The 17,778-nt window shown below is 41.5% G+C and overlaps 1 long non-coding RNA gene across 3 annotated transcripts in view; it reads right to left on the bottom strand.

Annotated features, from left to right (window-relative positions):
• The window catches only part of LOC138513910 (uncharacterized), a 519,082-nt gene that overhangs the window by 215,900 nt on the left and 285,404 nt on the right, over window positions 1–17,778 (bottom strand). For all 3 annotated transcript variants that reach the window (XR_011281841.1, XR_011281843.1, XR_011281844.1), the window contains exon 5: window positions 4,261–4,377. This is a non-coding gene — a long non-coding RNA (uncharacterized lncRNA). The remainder of the gene's footprint in view (window positions 1–4,260; window positions 4,378–17,778) is intronic.

The following is a 17,778-nucleotide window of genomic DNA, read 5'->3' as shown; positions in this document are numbered from 1 at the left end:
TAAAAGCACAGATCAGTCTGAGGTACCATTGACCAACTATGATTGCATTGCACAAATGAGTTTGTGATTAGGCAGTTACACCCCGTATGGTTGAGTGTAAATAAGCCCCCAGAAACATGCAGAAGGGTGATAAATAATTGCAGTAGCAATGATAAAGTGTGTAGTTACCTGGTGAGACTTCTGAAGATGGGGGTGGTGTTCAGGGAAGGGGTGGATAACGCTGATATTGATGAATAATGACATTGTACTTTTGATGAAATCCTAACATTTCTGTTTGTATTTTGCCTAGGCAAAAAAGCAAGACAATAGCGTGCCATTATTGGCGTAGATGTGTTCAATTTGCGGGTGACACTGATCAGTCAAGCAAACTGTGCTCAGAGAAAGCGAGTCAACTTTAAACGTGTCCTGCACCGCACTCAATGCTGCTAGCATGCATGACGTATGAGGACATTTGTTCTGCAACCTGCGAAAGGTGTCCAACAGAGTAATAACTTTTGCTGAACTGGCATGGTGCAGACTTGGCTAGTTATCAAATATTTGATGCTACACATTCAAATGATTCAGTTGCTGGAAATAACTTAATTGACATGTCTTGCCTTTCTTGTTTAAAGGACTATGGACAATGAGTTGTGGACTGTAAGATCATGCACCACAAACAGCTGTGTGACACAGCACTTGAATGCTAACACATTGAAAAATGGTTTTTAAATGCACTTTTTGAGATGAATCTGAAAAAACGAAATGGTTTTGCTCTTCCAACTGAATTGCTTTAACCAGAGATGCTTTGCTTTTTGAAAAACAAAAAAAAAACTTCTACGTTGCACGTAGGCAGGAAAATGATTTATGAATTGTTGGGGCAGCAGAAATATGCAAGCAGGAGTGTAATTTATTTTGAGATAAAATGAGTGCGCACATCAAAGTCACCTGTGCGTAGGTTAAGATCCTTAATTGAAGTAATGCTGCCAAGTGTGTGAGCACTAATTTGAGATGGTAACCTTTGAAACACTGGATACTTTACAGCCAGCTTAAGGCAGGTAAATGAAACCATGACTGACTTGATGTTTGATTTTATGACACAGTGTGTGACACGGTTTTTGTTAAACCAACCAGTTTCATGTTTTTGTGGGGGCAGCTGTCTCCAGCACACTAATGCAAAGAGTCAACTTTTGATTGTAGACATTTGGAATAATACTTTGGAAAAGCGCTACAAATGAGTATCCACATGGAATTGCTAGCGTACTGGCCTGGACATTGTCAGACATCTTTTGTCACTGACTCATATGACTGGTATCTATGAAGTCATAGGCCCAAATGTTTCAGTGAATGGATACAACGATTTGTTTAATTTGTTTAATGTGATGTTTTTTCTGACCAAGAACTGCAGCGAGTGTTCTCGCCAAGATTTTATGGACTGTAACTTGACTAAATGCATTTTACACAATGGTGTGATGAAACAGCCACTGCCGGATGGTAGTATGGTGTTTGTGGCTAAAACTAATATTGTATATGGTAGATATCCCACTTGAAGAAGGGTATTCTCCAAGTCACAATAGGTAGGCACTGTGAACATGTTAGATTTTCCAGTAGTAAGGCAACATGTAAATTGTAGTCTGGTAATGCACACCTCTATTATTACAGTGATACACTTAGACATAGATTTATCATGAAGCAATGTTTCCTTAGTACTACCAAGCTGCTACAAATGGAGTCCATTTCTATGGCCCATCACTAGAGTGTGCATAGCTAGGGAGCTAGATTCATGAATTGCAGGAGCTCTATATGTTTGTGACATAGAAACTGTGCACAATAAGCTAGCCACTATGGGTTCTGATGCCAGCTCTGCTATAGAACTTCTAGCCTAGTGGGGTTCATTGATACGCCCAACACTGCTACAAGTATTGTCAACCACTGAAGATGGCAGAATTTTAGGTATGAAGACATTTTTTCTGCCATAGAGCAGGTCAACAAGACTGCTAAATACACACGATGCATTGTATGGCAAACATTGTTTAATCAGCAGGTGTTGGCTTTTTACTGAGTGGGGGCGACCATCCTCCACACACTGGCACGCAGAGCTACAGTTACCAGCATACATATGGATGAAATTGCTTGCTTTTGATTGCATGAATAACACATGCCATGCTTGATGTAAATTAGTAGAATTTTTTTTATTTAGATAACCTGGTGCCCATGGGTTCACCTTGTTCACGAAATTAGATAGTTTCTGGTTGGGTTCCACATACATGGGGGAAGTGTCTAATCACACAGCCCATAGTCACGTTTGAATGCCCTGGGATCAGGGGGGAGGGTAGGCCCTTAGAGTGAAAGGATGCCAGGTTTTAGAATTGATAACCATACATAAATGCAATAGTGCATTGTAGATTAGACTACACTGGATTGCCTTGACATTCTACCTGCATGCTGCTTTTTAACTGACAATCCGTTATACAATAATTATTTAGGTATTGTTGTGTAGGCCAGGTTTTGGCAAGGGTAAATGCCCATGTTCACTTTGTGTAGGTATTTTTGTGTAGGCCAGGTTTTGGCAAGGGTATATGTCACTGTTCACTTTGTGTACATTTTTGTTTAGGTAGTGTTTTTTACTAACCTTGCATGCCACGCTAACTAATCGCTAGAAGGTAGTTTGCTTAAACCTCTTGCAAAGCCCCAAGGTCTTTATCACTGCACTAAATACTATATTGATGTGTATTAGTCAGCATTTGTCGCACACACGTTGAATAGGGGTGGAATGTAGTGATACACAAAATTGCAACCTTGGCAATCAGGGCTTTAGATGACAGCATTAGCCGCTGAAAGCCAATAGTGTATTCAAAGTATGTGCTAAAAATGCTGACAGTAGTATGTTGTAGCACTTCCATTATGCAGTAGTGAGCTACAAGGAATATGCAGGCCTAGTATGAGTGATAGGTCACATTATGCATTGTTGATAGACAGGCAGGGAGAGGGCCCTAGCTCTGTAGCTAATAGGTATTTTTGGAGTGTTTGGAACATTATGGCACCTATATAGCGCTTAGATAGCCAGTCTTAAGCGCTATAAACACTAAGCTATGAGTGCATGCCTTTTAGAGCTTGCAGATGGGGTTAATACATCCCTGCTTCCCTTAGAATATTCTGCCTCACTAACGGTAGCCCTGCATGGCCCCAAGCTAATCTCCTTTTCTCTGGGAAGGCACTGATAAGACATTCCTGAGCTTTGGCAGATGGGCTCCAGGGTGCCAGGGAGGGGCTCAGAAGAAGGAGCAGTGGAAATTAACAGAGTTGGGTTTTTTCCATGAGCCAGCCTATATTTTGCACAGGGAAAGTTCTGGAACTGTGCGTCACGGACGGGCAGCACGAGATTATAAAATACACATGCTCACATGACTCGGGTGGGAGATCGTCCTGTGGACTTGGTTCGTGCAAGATCAAGTGCCCGGAATTTTGGAACTCTGACGGCATCCCGACAGCGCTGTCCTCTGAGCGGGGCTTGTTACAGCTAGCTTATGAGGGCCAGGGTCTCCCAGTGCTGATTGAAGGGGCGTAAGACTGTGTTTCTCTATGTTTCTTTATGTTTATCTAAGTTCTATGTTTCTCTATATTTTGCAATTCTCTAAGTTTTGTGCTTTGTAATCTTCTCTAACTTGAATACCAAATGTATATGATATTCACTGTTTAGAATAAATTCTAAAACTTATTGAAGGTGTCATTTGTCACTAGCATGAGATCACTGCTCAGCACAATAGAACCTGTATTTTGGGCTGAATTGGGTATTTTTTGCTCTCAAAGGGCTGGCCCCGAGGAAGATTTTGCCCATATCAAGACAGGGTCAAAAACTGATGTTCGTCTTCACCAGGACAAAGCAGCATTTTACAAAAAGAGATATACATATAAAGACATGATGTGGTGTTATCTGTGGAGATTTTGTCTTTTCTTTCAATTCTTAGATAGCATCCCATAGTCAACACATAGAACATATTAAAAAAAAGAGAGACATTTAAAAACAAACAATTAAAACCTGACCGTTTACTGCTCCTTCTACAGGAACTTGAATTCCTATATTCAATGAGAACATTTACACTTGTTTCATCTTGATTCAGGTAGAGGGGATCAATTCATCCTCCAACCAAAGCTAAGCAAGATAATTTTCAATTTATATGCAGAGGCACAAGGAAAAAGAGAAGTGGGGTTAAACCCCTAATTCCGATAAGTGGAGTTACAATCAACCCTGGCATCACATAGACCAAAGCATTATTCACTGACCTCTGTCTTTTAATAAGGGTCAACAAGGACTGCCTTCCTCATAAGGCTTTTCCCTTTTTGGCGAAAGAGGCCATGAAGCCATCCATACCTCCCAATGCCGCAGCCTCTGACGTTTCTCTGTGTGCCAAAATAAAAACAGAGACAACCTATTAGTAATAAGGCAAACCCGCATTCATATTTCCAAAAGTGTAAAGATATTATTTGTCAATAATGTTCTAGATGGATGACAAAAGGGCGAAAGGGCAAACTATACGGACACAACATCTTAATATTGATATTAGACGTAGAAAAAGTGCCCAAATGGCAGGGCAACTGAGTGCCCCATCTATGGCTTCGCTAGATGTATTCAAACTATCTAACTATTCGTATAATAGCATCCTCCTGAAGTGGTGGAAGAAAAGTGATGGAGTCACGAGGCTGGCAAGTGACACAGTCCATACGGGCATACTTTCAACATGGCCCCCATCGTGGTGTCTCGTTATGATAAACATGAAACAATATAGAGGTTGCTCACGGGTATCGTATGGAAGCCGTAGCTACAGGGTGGATATAAATAGCAAACTCACCATCTCGTATGTGTTAGTGAAACCATGTGTGTAAAAGAAAGCATCTTGCGCTGCATGACCGCAACAGTCTGGAGTTAGAAACCTACGGTGCGAAGGATATACACAAGGTGTATTCCTTCTGTGTCGCTGACTCTATGGCAACCCAGTCGGTCATGCTCACTGAAAAGGGACAAGTAAGTTAAGAATGTGCACGAACAAAGCGCAGCAAAATGGGCATACAATGTTATGTTATGTTAAATGAACTTGGTTAAGCACACGTACGGCAAAGGACATCTTGACGCTATGGCATGAGTATGTGAATTTTAATGTAACAGACTCCAGGGCACTCTAGAACAGAGTAGTTTTCAGTAGCCTGTACAAGGTAAAATGATCCACAGTACCCCATAGGGAAAAAGGAAGATCGTTCCAGGCCTTTGCGGTCATCACCGAGAAGGCTTGTCCTCCCTTACATGTCAATCAATACCGAATAACTACTACAAGAAGAGCCGATTGAGCTCTCAGGGAGCGAGTTGGCACATTATGTGTGAATTTTGCCTGCAAATACTCAACTTCCAGGCCATAGAAAGCACGGTGCACAATGCACATAGATTTAAAGAAGCTCCGAGTGGCGACAGGAAGCCAATGTAATTTCTTCAGCAGGGGAGACATATGGGCTCCAAAAGAGGGGCGGAGTATGGATCTGGCAACCGGATTCTGCAGTAGCTCGAGTCTGTTAATCAGATAACGAGGTTGAGCCAAATACAGACAGTTACAATAATCAAGAGTGCTCAAGACCACAGCAGCCACCACCGGAGCCTGGCATTCAGCAGAAATAAAAGGCAGGACCTTGCACAAAATGTGAAGCTTAAAATGACCAGCCTTGCACACCGAGGCCACCTGGTCGGCCAGGGCAAGAGAAGCAGAGATTTTGACACCCAGTTTCCTAACTGATTGAGCAGGCACAGGGAGGGGTCCAAGGCTGGTCGGCCAGAATTCAGCAGTCCAGAACCAATGGGCACCACAACCAGCCCCTCGGTCTGGCTAATATTTAACTTTAATCAGTTGCTCATCATCCATGCCCCAAGAGATAGAAACAGGTGAAGGACTCACCAAGGCTGAACCCGCCAACTCGATTCTGTTTCAAAAAAGCGGCAAAGAGACTAACAAACAGATGTAACATGTGCATTGTGTTTGCAATGTGGTATAAATGTCACAATACCGATGTAAAAAAATGGCAGATGAACGACGAATCAACACGTTGTACTTGCATTCAAAAATGCTCACAGCTAGACTCTATATATAGAACAAACAGGTAGATACAACCCGAGACTTGGCCTGCTCAAATCTGTGGAGCATTGTGTGTGTTACTCGATGGGTCCCATATACACGTTGCAGTAACTCCTATGTACAATAGTCATGATGTTAAAAAATGCAATGGGCTCGGGAGGATAGCTCAGCGGCAACATGCTCGCCTTGGAAGCAAGACGACACGGACCAACACAGGTTCAACCCCCGGGTTCACGCTTAGAAACCTCTGGTATTAAGTGCGTTATAAAAAACCTATCATATCATATCATAACTAAATCATCGGTGCAGAAGATAACAAAGGCCTAATGAGGCACATTGTGTATATTGAAATGCTCCTACTGCACACAATGTAACCATTCTTCCTGCTGGTTCAGACCCATGTGGTAGCTTTGGGTATGGTAGATCCACCACTATTCTCTCTGGAACAGTCTAGTTGACGTACCATGGGCATCAATTCCCCAAATGCGTTCAAGGGCCCACCACTTGAGTTCTTCACAGGTGTGATTGTTTTTCCAAAAAATGAGCTACCAGCGCAGATGTTACATTTACGGTGCAAATCTTAGATTTATGTTCAATTATCCTTTGTTTAATGGGCCTGGATGTTTTGCCTGTGTATGTTTTGCGGGAAGGGCATGTAATGGCATAAATAACATTTTTTCTATTACAAGTTATGTGCTGCTTAAGATTCCAAGGTTTTTGATTAATCGTCACCGAAGTACACACCTTAGTGGTTTTGATTTGCCAGCAGGAACCACATGGAAAATGGCTGCTCACCAGTTTGAAACCCCAAAGGGATGTGATGGCAGATGGATTTCTCTTTAATATTCCTCTGTATGCTTGCTTGTGAAAACCAATTCTTTAAATTCCTACCTTTTTTAAAAGCATATATCTAACGTCCAAGGCCTGGGTTATTGAATTGTAATAGATACCAGGGTCTAGAAATCACTTTTTTGATTTCGTTGTGATGAGTATTGAAAGTCATGGCACAAACTAGCTGTGAATTGGTGATGTTTTCTTTGTTTTTCTTAGCCAAAAAAATTTCTCTATGTTGATTCTTGTCTCTTTTTCAAGATTGTCTAAGGAGATATTGAGGATGTCCTCTCTCTGAAAGTCTGTCCTGCATTATCTTGGACTGCATAACAAAATCCTCAGTTTTGGTGCAATTACACCTTGCCCTCATAAATTGACCATAGGGGCTATTCTCTCTCGGGGCTTGAGAATGGAAACTATTGTATATGAGGATAGTGTTCCTAGCTGTTTCCTTGCAAAACAAATTGCAAAACAAATCCACTATGATGTGTCGCTTCTCAGTATTAATCAATAGATCGAAAAAAAGGAAATTTGTTTATTGTTAGCTTCCATTGTAACTCTTAGATTGGGGTTGAGAGAATTAATCCATAGTAAAAAATCATCATGATTTCCTTTTTCTTTATCCCGGACTATAATGATGTAAACTATATAGCGTTTGTAAAGTTTGAGTGCCAGTTTAAATGGATTTGTTTCATTGAGGATATTCAATTGCTCAAACTTCCACATGTAAAGAGTCACATAGTCAGGGGCGAAAGCTGCCCCCATGGGCGTACCTTTAATTTGCAAATAATAGGGCGCATTGAAGCAAAATAAGTTTTTAGTTAAGGCCACTTCCAGCAATTCTATCAGAAATTCACTGGGGATTTGCTGTTGTCCATCTCTCACATCTAGGAATTCCTTCATAATATTAAGTGACTCCATTTGTGGAAAGTTTGAATATAAAGTTCAACATCCAGTGTGATTAACATTTCCATTTCTTTATTGAATGGTAAGCCTTCCATTTGCTGGATCACATCTGTAGTGTCGGCCATATATGTGTTGGCTCTAACAGCTTAAAGCTTCAAAAAGAAGTCAAAGAATTGGCCGATCGGTTATATAATCAGCCCACAAAGAGACACAACAGGTCTTGCTGGGGGGTTCAGGGAGTCCTTGTGCATTTTTGGCAGTATATAGAAAAGGGGGGTGCTTTTCTCTTGAGAAGTCAGAAAATTGAATTCCTTTTTACTTATCACTCCTTCGTCTAGAACTCTTCTGAAATTTGGGCAATTTCTTTGATTGTACTTTCAGTTGGATCGCCCCTTAGTTTGAGATAGAAGTCTGTGTTGTTCAATTGTCTCATGACTTCATTATCATATTTCTCAGCATCCCAGACTACAACCCCTACCCGTTTGTCTGCTTGTTTAATAACAATGGACTGAGCGTTCCACAATTGGAAAAGACAAATCCATTCTTTTTTAGCAAAGTTGAAACTGGACCGATGTTTAGCTTTGTGTTGAGCATCATAAATGGAATTAAATTCTCTCAAGACCACCTTCTCAAAGATAGCAGTTCCTTTAGAAACCATTTGAAGTGTAGGAGTGAAAGAGGATTTAACTTTGAAGGGAGTGTTATTGTCTATGTCAGAATGATCTGTATTGTCCATCAGAAAGAAATCCTTCAAGCAAATTTTGCAGAAAAAGATTTTGCAATTCTATTTAAGATCCAATTTAATTGGATTTTTCATTGGTATGAAAGAGAAGCCTTTTTCTAATATTGCTACTTCCTGTTTGTCCAATATTTTGTTGGAAATATACTCTGCTTAAGGTCTCCTGTATGCTCGTTTTCTGGTCTCGAAAAAATTGGGTATGGATCGAGGGCTTAGTCTGGAGGAGGAAAAGGGAGCGTCTTGGGAGGAAAATTGGCAGAGTGGACGCACGGGACAAAATTGGAAGACTGTTGATGATTTTGATATTGACAATATTTTCTGCCTCTTAAGCCTCAATTATACCCTCTATTCCAGTTGCGGCCCCTTGGGCCACGTGTGCATCTGTTGGAGTACATCCCACTCTCATCGGATGAAGTATCTGAGAAGGTGACCCTTTTCTTGTAAAAATTCTGGCTTTGGTTCCGGCCACTGGGGTCATTCCGGTAAGCAGGACCCTTGTAATCTGCACTAAGATAAGGATATGCTGTCTCTTTAGTGAAATTCTAGATATACTTTTTCAGTTTATCCATCTTTTCATTGGTAGTTAATTTGATACATTTGTTCACTTTTTTCTCCTCACCTATCAGGCTGCTCTTTCTTAAAGCTGTATTAATGGTGAACAACATCCAATCACAGCTACATTTCGTAGTGACTCCAGAGAAGGATGTTTTGTACTCCTCATCTTTCACGAATAAGCAAGGCTCATTACAAACCAGGAGGCCTAAAGGAAGACGCCCAGAGGAGCAGAGCAGCCCCGGTGAGTGTGAGACGGCAAACCCTCGTACCAGGGCGCTCCATGTGCAGGAATTGGACATTTGATGTTGCCGAATGACCAGAAACGCATGAGACTAGCATTTGGAACCAGAATTAAAGAACATTGAATCATGAACCAGTTCTTAAGTACTTTGGGAAATACAATGGCATATACTGAATACCAAACTAAAGAAGAAGATATGGAAACAATGTGAAATTACAGCACGAGTGGTAAGTGAAGGAGCTATTGTGAAAGTAGTGAAATATGCTGAAAAACATTAATGAACAAAGTGAAAGCCTGTAAGCAATACTTATGAACAGAATGAAAAGCAGGTGTGAAAGACAGGTTGCTGAACTTGAATGGGTAAGGTGGAGGAAGAGGATTTATGGCACTGAATAAAGTGAATACAAGTTGTGGCAAAAGCATAATATTGTCAAGGAGAAACCACAGTGTATGTTAATGACTGACACTGGTATAAGGTGGAAAACCTGTGTTGTCAAACGAAATTAAGAGCATCACAAAGTGCCAAGAGTTATCGGTTGCGTGACCAGTAATGGGTGGGCAGTGTAGTCTGACACCTGCACCTAGACCGAGTAGTTCTACTTGGCAAAGAGCTAAGAGAAGCCCAAAGACAAAGGCTTGTGGTACAAGTGCTGAAGTAAAAGAAACCATCTGTTCGATTTGTTACAGAGTCAAAAGGATTATAACGTGAAGCTGAAAGTATTGTTGAAAGTCAAGGGACTTGAACTTGGCTGAACTTGGGGAAGGGAACCCTGAGGTATTCTGGAACCGTGTTGACCTTGGGGAAGCAAACCCTGAGATATTCTGGAAATGTGTGGAACTTGGGTAAGGGAATCCCGAGATATCCTGGAACTGTATTTCACCTAGGGAAGGGAATTTCAAGCCTTTTTGTGGAACTATTTGAACTTGGGGAAGGGGAAGCTGAAACAAGCCAGACCTGGAAGAAGTTCAGAACTTTATTTTTGAACACTATTTCTTTTGATGCTGACATCCCTGCACATTGCATATCTTTAGCTGTGAGGGCAAGTACAGGTTTTAGACACAGACAGACTTTTAAGTTGAACTTACGGACACAGACTGTCCTTGGTTTCTTTAGGTAGGAAAATCCCACAATTAGTATAGGGCAAGTAAGGCCTTAATCCATCCTAACATATAAAATAAAGTCAATTTTGTTAAGAAAGTGTGTGTGTTGGCTGTGTCTTGCTTCATGATGCCTTCACATTAGTGTGTACTTTGTTTGTATTTGTTCAGTCAAAAACAATTTTTTTCACTGCACCAATTCCAGATGAATTATAGCTGCCTGCAAAAACCTGTGAAAATCACAACAGACAATTTTGAGATATTTGAGCCGATTTCTTTTTTTTCCATTTCTTTTACTATAGGAAAATCCCATGTTAAAAGCTGTTCAAAGCACAAACAAAGTAAACATTAAATGAAACTATGAAGCCGTTAATGTCAAATTCTGAAATGTTGCATGTAGAGGTGGCTGCTTCGCAATATTACTGTAGAATATTTTCTGACTTTCTCATGCAAGCGTTCGATAGTTATTGAGAAAACTCATTTTCTGAAACTCCATAGAGACTTCGTCTTCATCTTAACTATGTCTTGCGCTAGCGCAAAGGCATAATATATATATATATATATATATATATATATATATATATATATATATATATATATATATATATATATACATATATATATATATTATATATATATATTCACTTAAAAAAACTTGGTTACTGGTTACCGTGCAGTTACGTTGCGCATATTTAACGCAGTCATAACCTGCTTAATTTAGCGCTCTCCTGTTGATGTCCACCATAATTCCATTTTGTATGTCATTGTGAATCCCTTCTCTTATAATATGTATGTGCTCATGGGCTTTGCAATGGGAACATGCTGAGTTAAGCTGGTCAGGTACTACCACATCCTCTGAATTTCAAGGGTTTTGTTGAGTTAAATCTGTGCAAATTAACTGCATGTTAACTAAGGTTTTTTGGGTTAATTTCAAGGGTTTTTTTGTACAATTGTTTCTTACAGGCCACTAGCCATGGCCTTCAGCCGTGTCCACTGTACATAATCCCCCAATGTCTTTCTTTTGGACCCACTAAGTGGCCACAACCTTCGGCTGTGGCCACTATAAATGTGCTTAGGACCCACTAGCCTTTGGTCGTGCCCACTGTTTCTCTTAAAACCCGACTTTTATTTCCCGCTCGCTAGCCATGGCCTTTGCCCATGAGCTTTGGCCCCGGCCTTCGGCTATTACCCCTTTACATGTTGCCGCAATAGCTTTCTTACTGTCCCACTAGCCATGGCTTTCAGCCATGCCCTGTGCCCTCAGCCTTTGGGCATTGGTACTCTGCATATTGCTCCAATAGGTTTCCTAAAGTGGCCCTCTAGCTATGGCCTTCGGTCATGGCAAGTGGCCACAGCCTTTCACTGTGGCCCCTTAACACGTTGCCGACTAGGTGCTGTGTCCATTGTACATATTTCCCCAATATTTTTCTTTTGGACCCACCAGCTGGCCACAACCATTTGCCGTGGCCACTATAGATGTCTTTTGTGTTCACTAGCCAGGGCCTTCATCAGGGTCACACCTCTAGGTTTCTTTTGGGCACACTAGCCATGAACTTTGGTAGCTGTGGCTGCTTGACATCCTGTCCATTAGGTTTCGTTGGGGCCCACTAGCCATTGGCTTTGGCCAATTTCCATATTGCACCATTCAGTTCCTTAAAGTAACCCAGTATCCATAGCGTTCAGCCACACCCAGTACCACCCACCTCACTAGCTGTAAAATTGTCCTTTTTTGTCTTCAACACATTTTTATGAAAAAACGCTTTCCCCATAACCGAGGTTATCAATGCAACAGATCACCATGGTTTCCGTAAACGCATACAAATAACCGCAGTGATCTGTAAAAAGCGCACAAAATCCACAACTTTTTTGCTGCCCTGCCAGGCACTCACCAAGTGCCTACCTCCTTGTGCCATGCTCCTCCCTTCAAGTTCTTTTCCACTTCCTAGCCCTCTCCCATTCCCTCCAACACTTATCCTTTCGTCTGACGCACTTTCATTCCTGACTCGTTTTCTATCATAACCGTGGTTATCCCGACGGATAACCCCAGTTATGGAAAGGTTTTTGAGCTCTGAACTTAGTTCCCGGCTCCCTTCACTCTCCCAGTATCACATGGTGTCCTCGTCCCCTCCCTACCTCTAGCCTGATGCCATTTAATAATTTTCCTCCGGCAAATGGACATTTTTTCCACTTTTCTTTTTTGCTTAACCCTGGTTAGACCCGTTATAACTGTGGTTATCTCTCGTATCGAGCAAAAAAAATGGCAGATTTTTTATTTTTGAAAAGCCTCGCTGATGCATTTTGGGACACATATATAGCTAGAATTTTGGGGAAAAGGGACACCCCCTTCTCCGTCAAATATTTGAAGGAAATTAAGTCATGTTTTTTGTTTTTGCTCTAAGGCTGTTCAAATATTGCACATTTTTTCTCTGTGGGAAAATGAATGTGAATAGGCTAAAAACATCATTTTTTATGGTTTTTTAATAGCTTTTTCATATTGTAACAAATCGTTCCTAGTTTTTATTCCCAGTTCAGTGGGGCTCTTGATAAACTGTTTGTTTTCAAAATGTCATCCAAATACATCCAGCTAGTCGAAAGTTATTAGCTTTGCCCAGCCTCTCTCTGTAAAAAGTGCAAAGGTATTAAGTAACAGGCGGCACCCCCTTCTCTGTCAAATATTGTAACAACTACTGCATGGATTTATCCCAAACCATTCAACAAATGTAAGTCAATGCTTTATGCCCAAGTTGTTTCTTAATTGAAAAGGAGTGTGGGAGCCCCTCTACTGAGATCGATCATCGGTCAAATACCCGGTTCTATGGAATTTACTCAGCTCAGGAGGGTCCATTACTACGTTTTAGCTCATTGCACCCTTCACAGAGGTGAAATATCCATTTGCATATCAATCTTTGTCCCACCCACAAGGGCAGTCCAGCACCAAAATGCTAGTCAATTCTACTCTGAACAAAAGTACCATCAGCAACCCCAGACATGTGTTTTGGCCTTGCTGGGCTTCCTCAGTAACGTGAAGCTGAGCCTCTCTAAGGCACAGTGAGCAAGTGGTTCACGTCTGGATTGCACTTGGTTACTTAGGGTAAAACCCCAAGTGTTACAAAATTGAAAAGGAGTGTGGGAGCCCCACTACTGAGAAAGAACATGGGTGAAATACCCTGTTCTATGGAATTTCTTCCACTTAGGAGGGTCTACAACCACGTTTGAGCTCACTGCACCTATCACAGAGGCGTTTCTTATTTGATCCAAATCCGCCCAGAGCTTTTCATGCTACGGCTATTCAAAAACTGCACTTTTTCTCTATGGGAAAATGAACGGGTTGAAAACTGTGAAACTGTGGTATTTTGTTTGCTTAATAACTTTTTCATTTTATAACGTATTGTTCCCAAAATGTGCATTTGGGGCGATGGGCGGGAGGTATGGGGCGAGTGCACTTGACAAACCTTTTGTTATGAGAATTTCATCTAAATCCATCCAGCAGGTCAAAGGTTATTAGAAACAGAATTTTGGGAAAAAATTGCTGCTTTAATTTCTGAAAATCCTTTCAGCTTCTCTACTGCTTAGAAGCACGGGTGATATAGCTACAATTTTGGGAGGAGGTGCACCCCCTTCTACGTCAAATATTTCAACAACTACTGAACTGAATAACCCCAACACCCACCCCCGGAAATCGAGTCAACGCTTCATGCCCAATATTGAGACAATACTCTTTTGCACCTAGAGAATTTTTATCCGAGTGTGATTACCATAACCAAATGCTCTTATGCCAGGCCAATACTATTAGCACTAGGGAAAACTTTGCCCTGGTGCAAAAATGCATAAACAACGTTTCTTTTTTGTACTGTGGCAATTTTTGCCCTGGTGCTTATACCATGCAGTTGTGATGGTACAATGGCTTTCTAATATGTTCCAGTATATTTAGAGATAGGGCAAATTGTGCCCTTGTGCTAGTACTGTGCACCAGTGCAAGGTTTGTTTAATCTGGCCCCAGATAGCTTTCTACCGTTATTTTTTTCCTCTTCCCTCCCTTTTCCCTTCTCTCGTGTTTTTTGTGTTGCTGAGTTCATGCCTGAAACGCCTTTCATTGTAATTACTAAATACAATCTCTCAACAGGCCATGGAAGAACACCCCAGCATCCCATATCATCGACACGAGCCTGCAAAGAACACAGGGCTTCATCACGAGTTGGGCAGTATCCCGGCGGTAAATGTGCCGGGATACTACCCAATGCTATTAGCGTTACGTCAACCAGATAACGAGTTGCTGTGGCGCTGTAAATCCCTATTTATTTTGAATCCATAGCACTGGCAGAAAGTTTTTTTTTTTTTACCTCCAGCAAAAAGCTCGGACATTGGACAGAGTGGTAATGTGGCTGTAATAGCATTACTGCTGCATTTATACTGCTCCACCCAACCCCTGATGAGGCCCACAGTCCAATTAAGTACCTTGCTCAGATCGTTTGACTCTGAATTCAGTCTTTGAAACTTGTCGCAGTAATTTAAAGCACTCATACGGCTTTCACCCTTGCATCGGCAGGCAGACACTGCTGGTAACGACTTGCCAGCCAAGCCTAGGTAGGCCTGACTGAAGCGAGGACTTCAGCTAGGGCTTGAGGTTGATACCGGCCATGTCCACCAGCCGAAGCGGCAGTGAAAGCCATTCACACCCTGGGATTCATCCACGGTGCAATGGTTTCTTTTATTTTCTTCTGGGAGAAGGCTGTGCTTATTGCACAACACCAACCTGCTGAGAAAAAGACAAAACAAGATGGCTGCTACCAAAGGGGAAAGGGACTAAGTTCCTTTTCCTTTTCTAAGGTGGCTGGGAGTGGGAGGAGTGCTGGGACCAGAGCACAAGGGAGGGAGGGTGTGGGGAAAGGGCATGGTTTGGTTTGGGGAAGGTAGAGAGGCAACAGGGAGCGGCTCTCTGTTGCCTCTCCACATTCAATCCAAAGGGCCTCAGGTGGCTGGAAACAGCGTGCAGAGAAAATGTATTCCAGTCTGCTGTTCCAGCCACTTGGTTGGCTGAGCGCCCTTTCTTTGGTGCAAATTTCATATCATCACACAATATCTGATGGTCGTGCGAGTCCATAACAAACTATTTATCTGATGAACTGCAAACTGATGGGCGTGTGGAAATATGGAGTAACAGTGCCAACCTTGCACTGGTATCCCTTGTTGACATCAGGTCAGCCGAGGACATTATGGACTATTATAAGAACGAGCCACCTAATGTATCTACAACCATCCTGGCCCTAAAAGTAAATTCTTGTCAACAATATGCAGTTTTTGAAAATTCCTAAAATGGCGATGCATAGCCGGATAGACTGATTTATTTTGCGAATGTAGTCTGTATGTGTGTGTTTATTGCCTGTTTCACAGTAATTATGGTTATGAATAGTGCTTTTATATCGGAGTATATTATGTTAAACTATTGGCTAATTCTAATCCTATACTCGTATTGATGTATATTTACAAATGCACTCGCTACAGAATTACTGACAGGTTTATGTAAAACATGAATGAGGAAGTTGACAAATAATAATTCGTTTTCTTATATGGCATTTCATGCCAGATTATTCCTGCTTGTAAACACTAAAATAACAGGTGTTATTATTTCCAAATTGAATGGTAAAATTTGTTACAGAGTTTCACAACCGGACAGCATATTTTTTGTTATGAAAGAGACCTGGGCCTCATTACAAGTTTGGTAGTAATTCAGTGGTAAAATTGTCGCAGCACCACCAAAATTGATTACAATCACTGCCATTCGGTCTCACGGATTTATAAGTAGCGGCATTTTTGGAGTCCATCAGGATTTTGGCAGAATTATCATGAGCAGTAATTTCTCTATGGTATTGCCGCTGATTTTTGGCTTTGAAGTGAAGAATTTACCTTCATCATGATGTTGGAAGTAAATCCTCCATTTTAGAGTCTAACTCTGAATTCAGTGGTGCAGTAAACAGAGCAGTAATTCCTTTGCTGCCAAAAAAGTGGCAGTAACAGAATTGCTGTCACTTTATTACCGCACGTACAAACTCGGAATGAGGCCCATATGCTGGAAATATCGAAAGATCATGAGCGTGTGTGTCTGGCTAGGAGACCTGGATTGCATGTGAGGCTCTATGGAAAACCATGAGCCCAGGGGTGTTGCTAGGTCTGAAAAGACGAGGGGCTACCATAATGTCGGAACTGTCGGCGCTGGGGGCTAGCTACACTTTTGGTTGTAGCTCCTGAGATTCTATCCGGGGCTACAACCAAAGGACCAGGGACTATAGCCCTCTTAGGCACCCCCTAGCAACGCCTCTGCATGAGCCTTTATTTGAGGATAAGAAAGAGCAGCCTCAAAAGTAAAAACAGAGAAACAAACAATGGCAAAGCCAACAGGTCTGAAGGGTACAGTACGGAAAGCAGCAGTACAAGGTTGCCTTTTCAAGTACACGGAGGCCAGTAATAGAATAGATGAGAGCCAGGAACACTTCCCTCATAATGCAAAAGGCAATTGCAGAAGTCATTGTTAGCCACAGTCAGGAGCCGTGAAATCTCCGCTCACACAGACTAGAAAAGCAAAGGCAGCAGCTAGCTTTAGACAGAGACACAGGCAAAGTACAGCATAGGCAGAATGAAAGGATGCAGCATACAAGGTAAGTTAGTTCCATCATCTTTGTTAACTGTTAAGGTAGGCCCCACTGGTTCCTTCAAAGTTATCTTTCTGTCTGTTACTTTCCTTTCCAAAGATGCACATTCTGCACACAATGTTCTGCATTATTATCCTTCATACAGTGTTCTACATTCTTATGCTACAATGTACAGAGTGCCACACATCTACCTTCTTTACAGATTTTTACTATATAAAATGAAATAAAACCCAAAACAAATAAAGTATAAACACAAATAAAACTGCTAAACAAGATGGAATTTCCAACTCACTATGCGTCTTTTCTTTCCATTGTATATATATATTGTATTCAGTACAGTACATTAATGATCAGTCTGTATACTCCCTAAGGGATGCAAATTGTAATAATGTATATCCATTATATTCGACAAAGAACATTAAAAGATCAGCCTACATAATTCCTGAGGTATGCAGGTCTGCAATACTTTCTCTTCGGGCGACCATAGTCATCCTTTTTGCCTGGTTCATCACTTGGCCTCAACTTTCCTTCATTATAGCACTCGGTTTGACTGTGGCAAACTTTATTGCGTGCCAGACCTTGCAATCTGAGGTTTTAATTGGCCCATTTAACCTTTTGACTACTTTTTGTTTCTGACTAATTCAACACTCCATCCTTCCTCCCAGGGGG

Source organism: Ambystoma mexicanum, chromosome 12 (genome assembly GCF_040938575.1).
Source record: "Ambystoma mexicanum isolate Mex_15411 chromosome 12, UKY_AmexF1_1, whole genome shotgun sequence".
Lineage (NCBI taxonomy): Eukaryota > Metazoa > Chordata > Amphibia > Caudata > Ambystomatidae > Ambystoma > Ambystoma mexicanum.
Note: the sequence above shows the minus strand (reverse complement) of the source record. Positions and strands in the feature narration are given on the sequence as shown.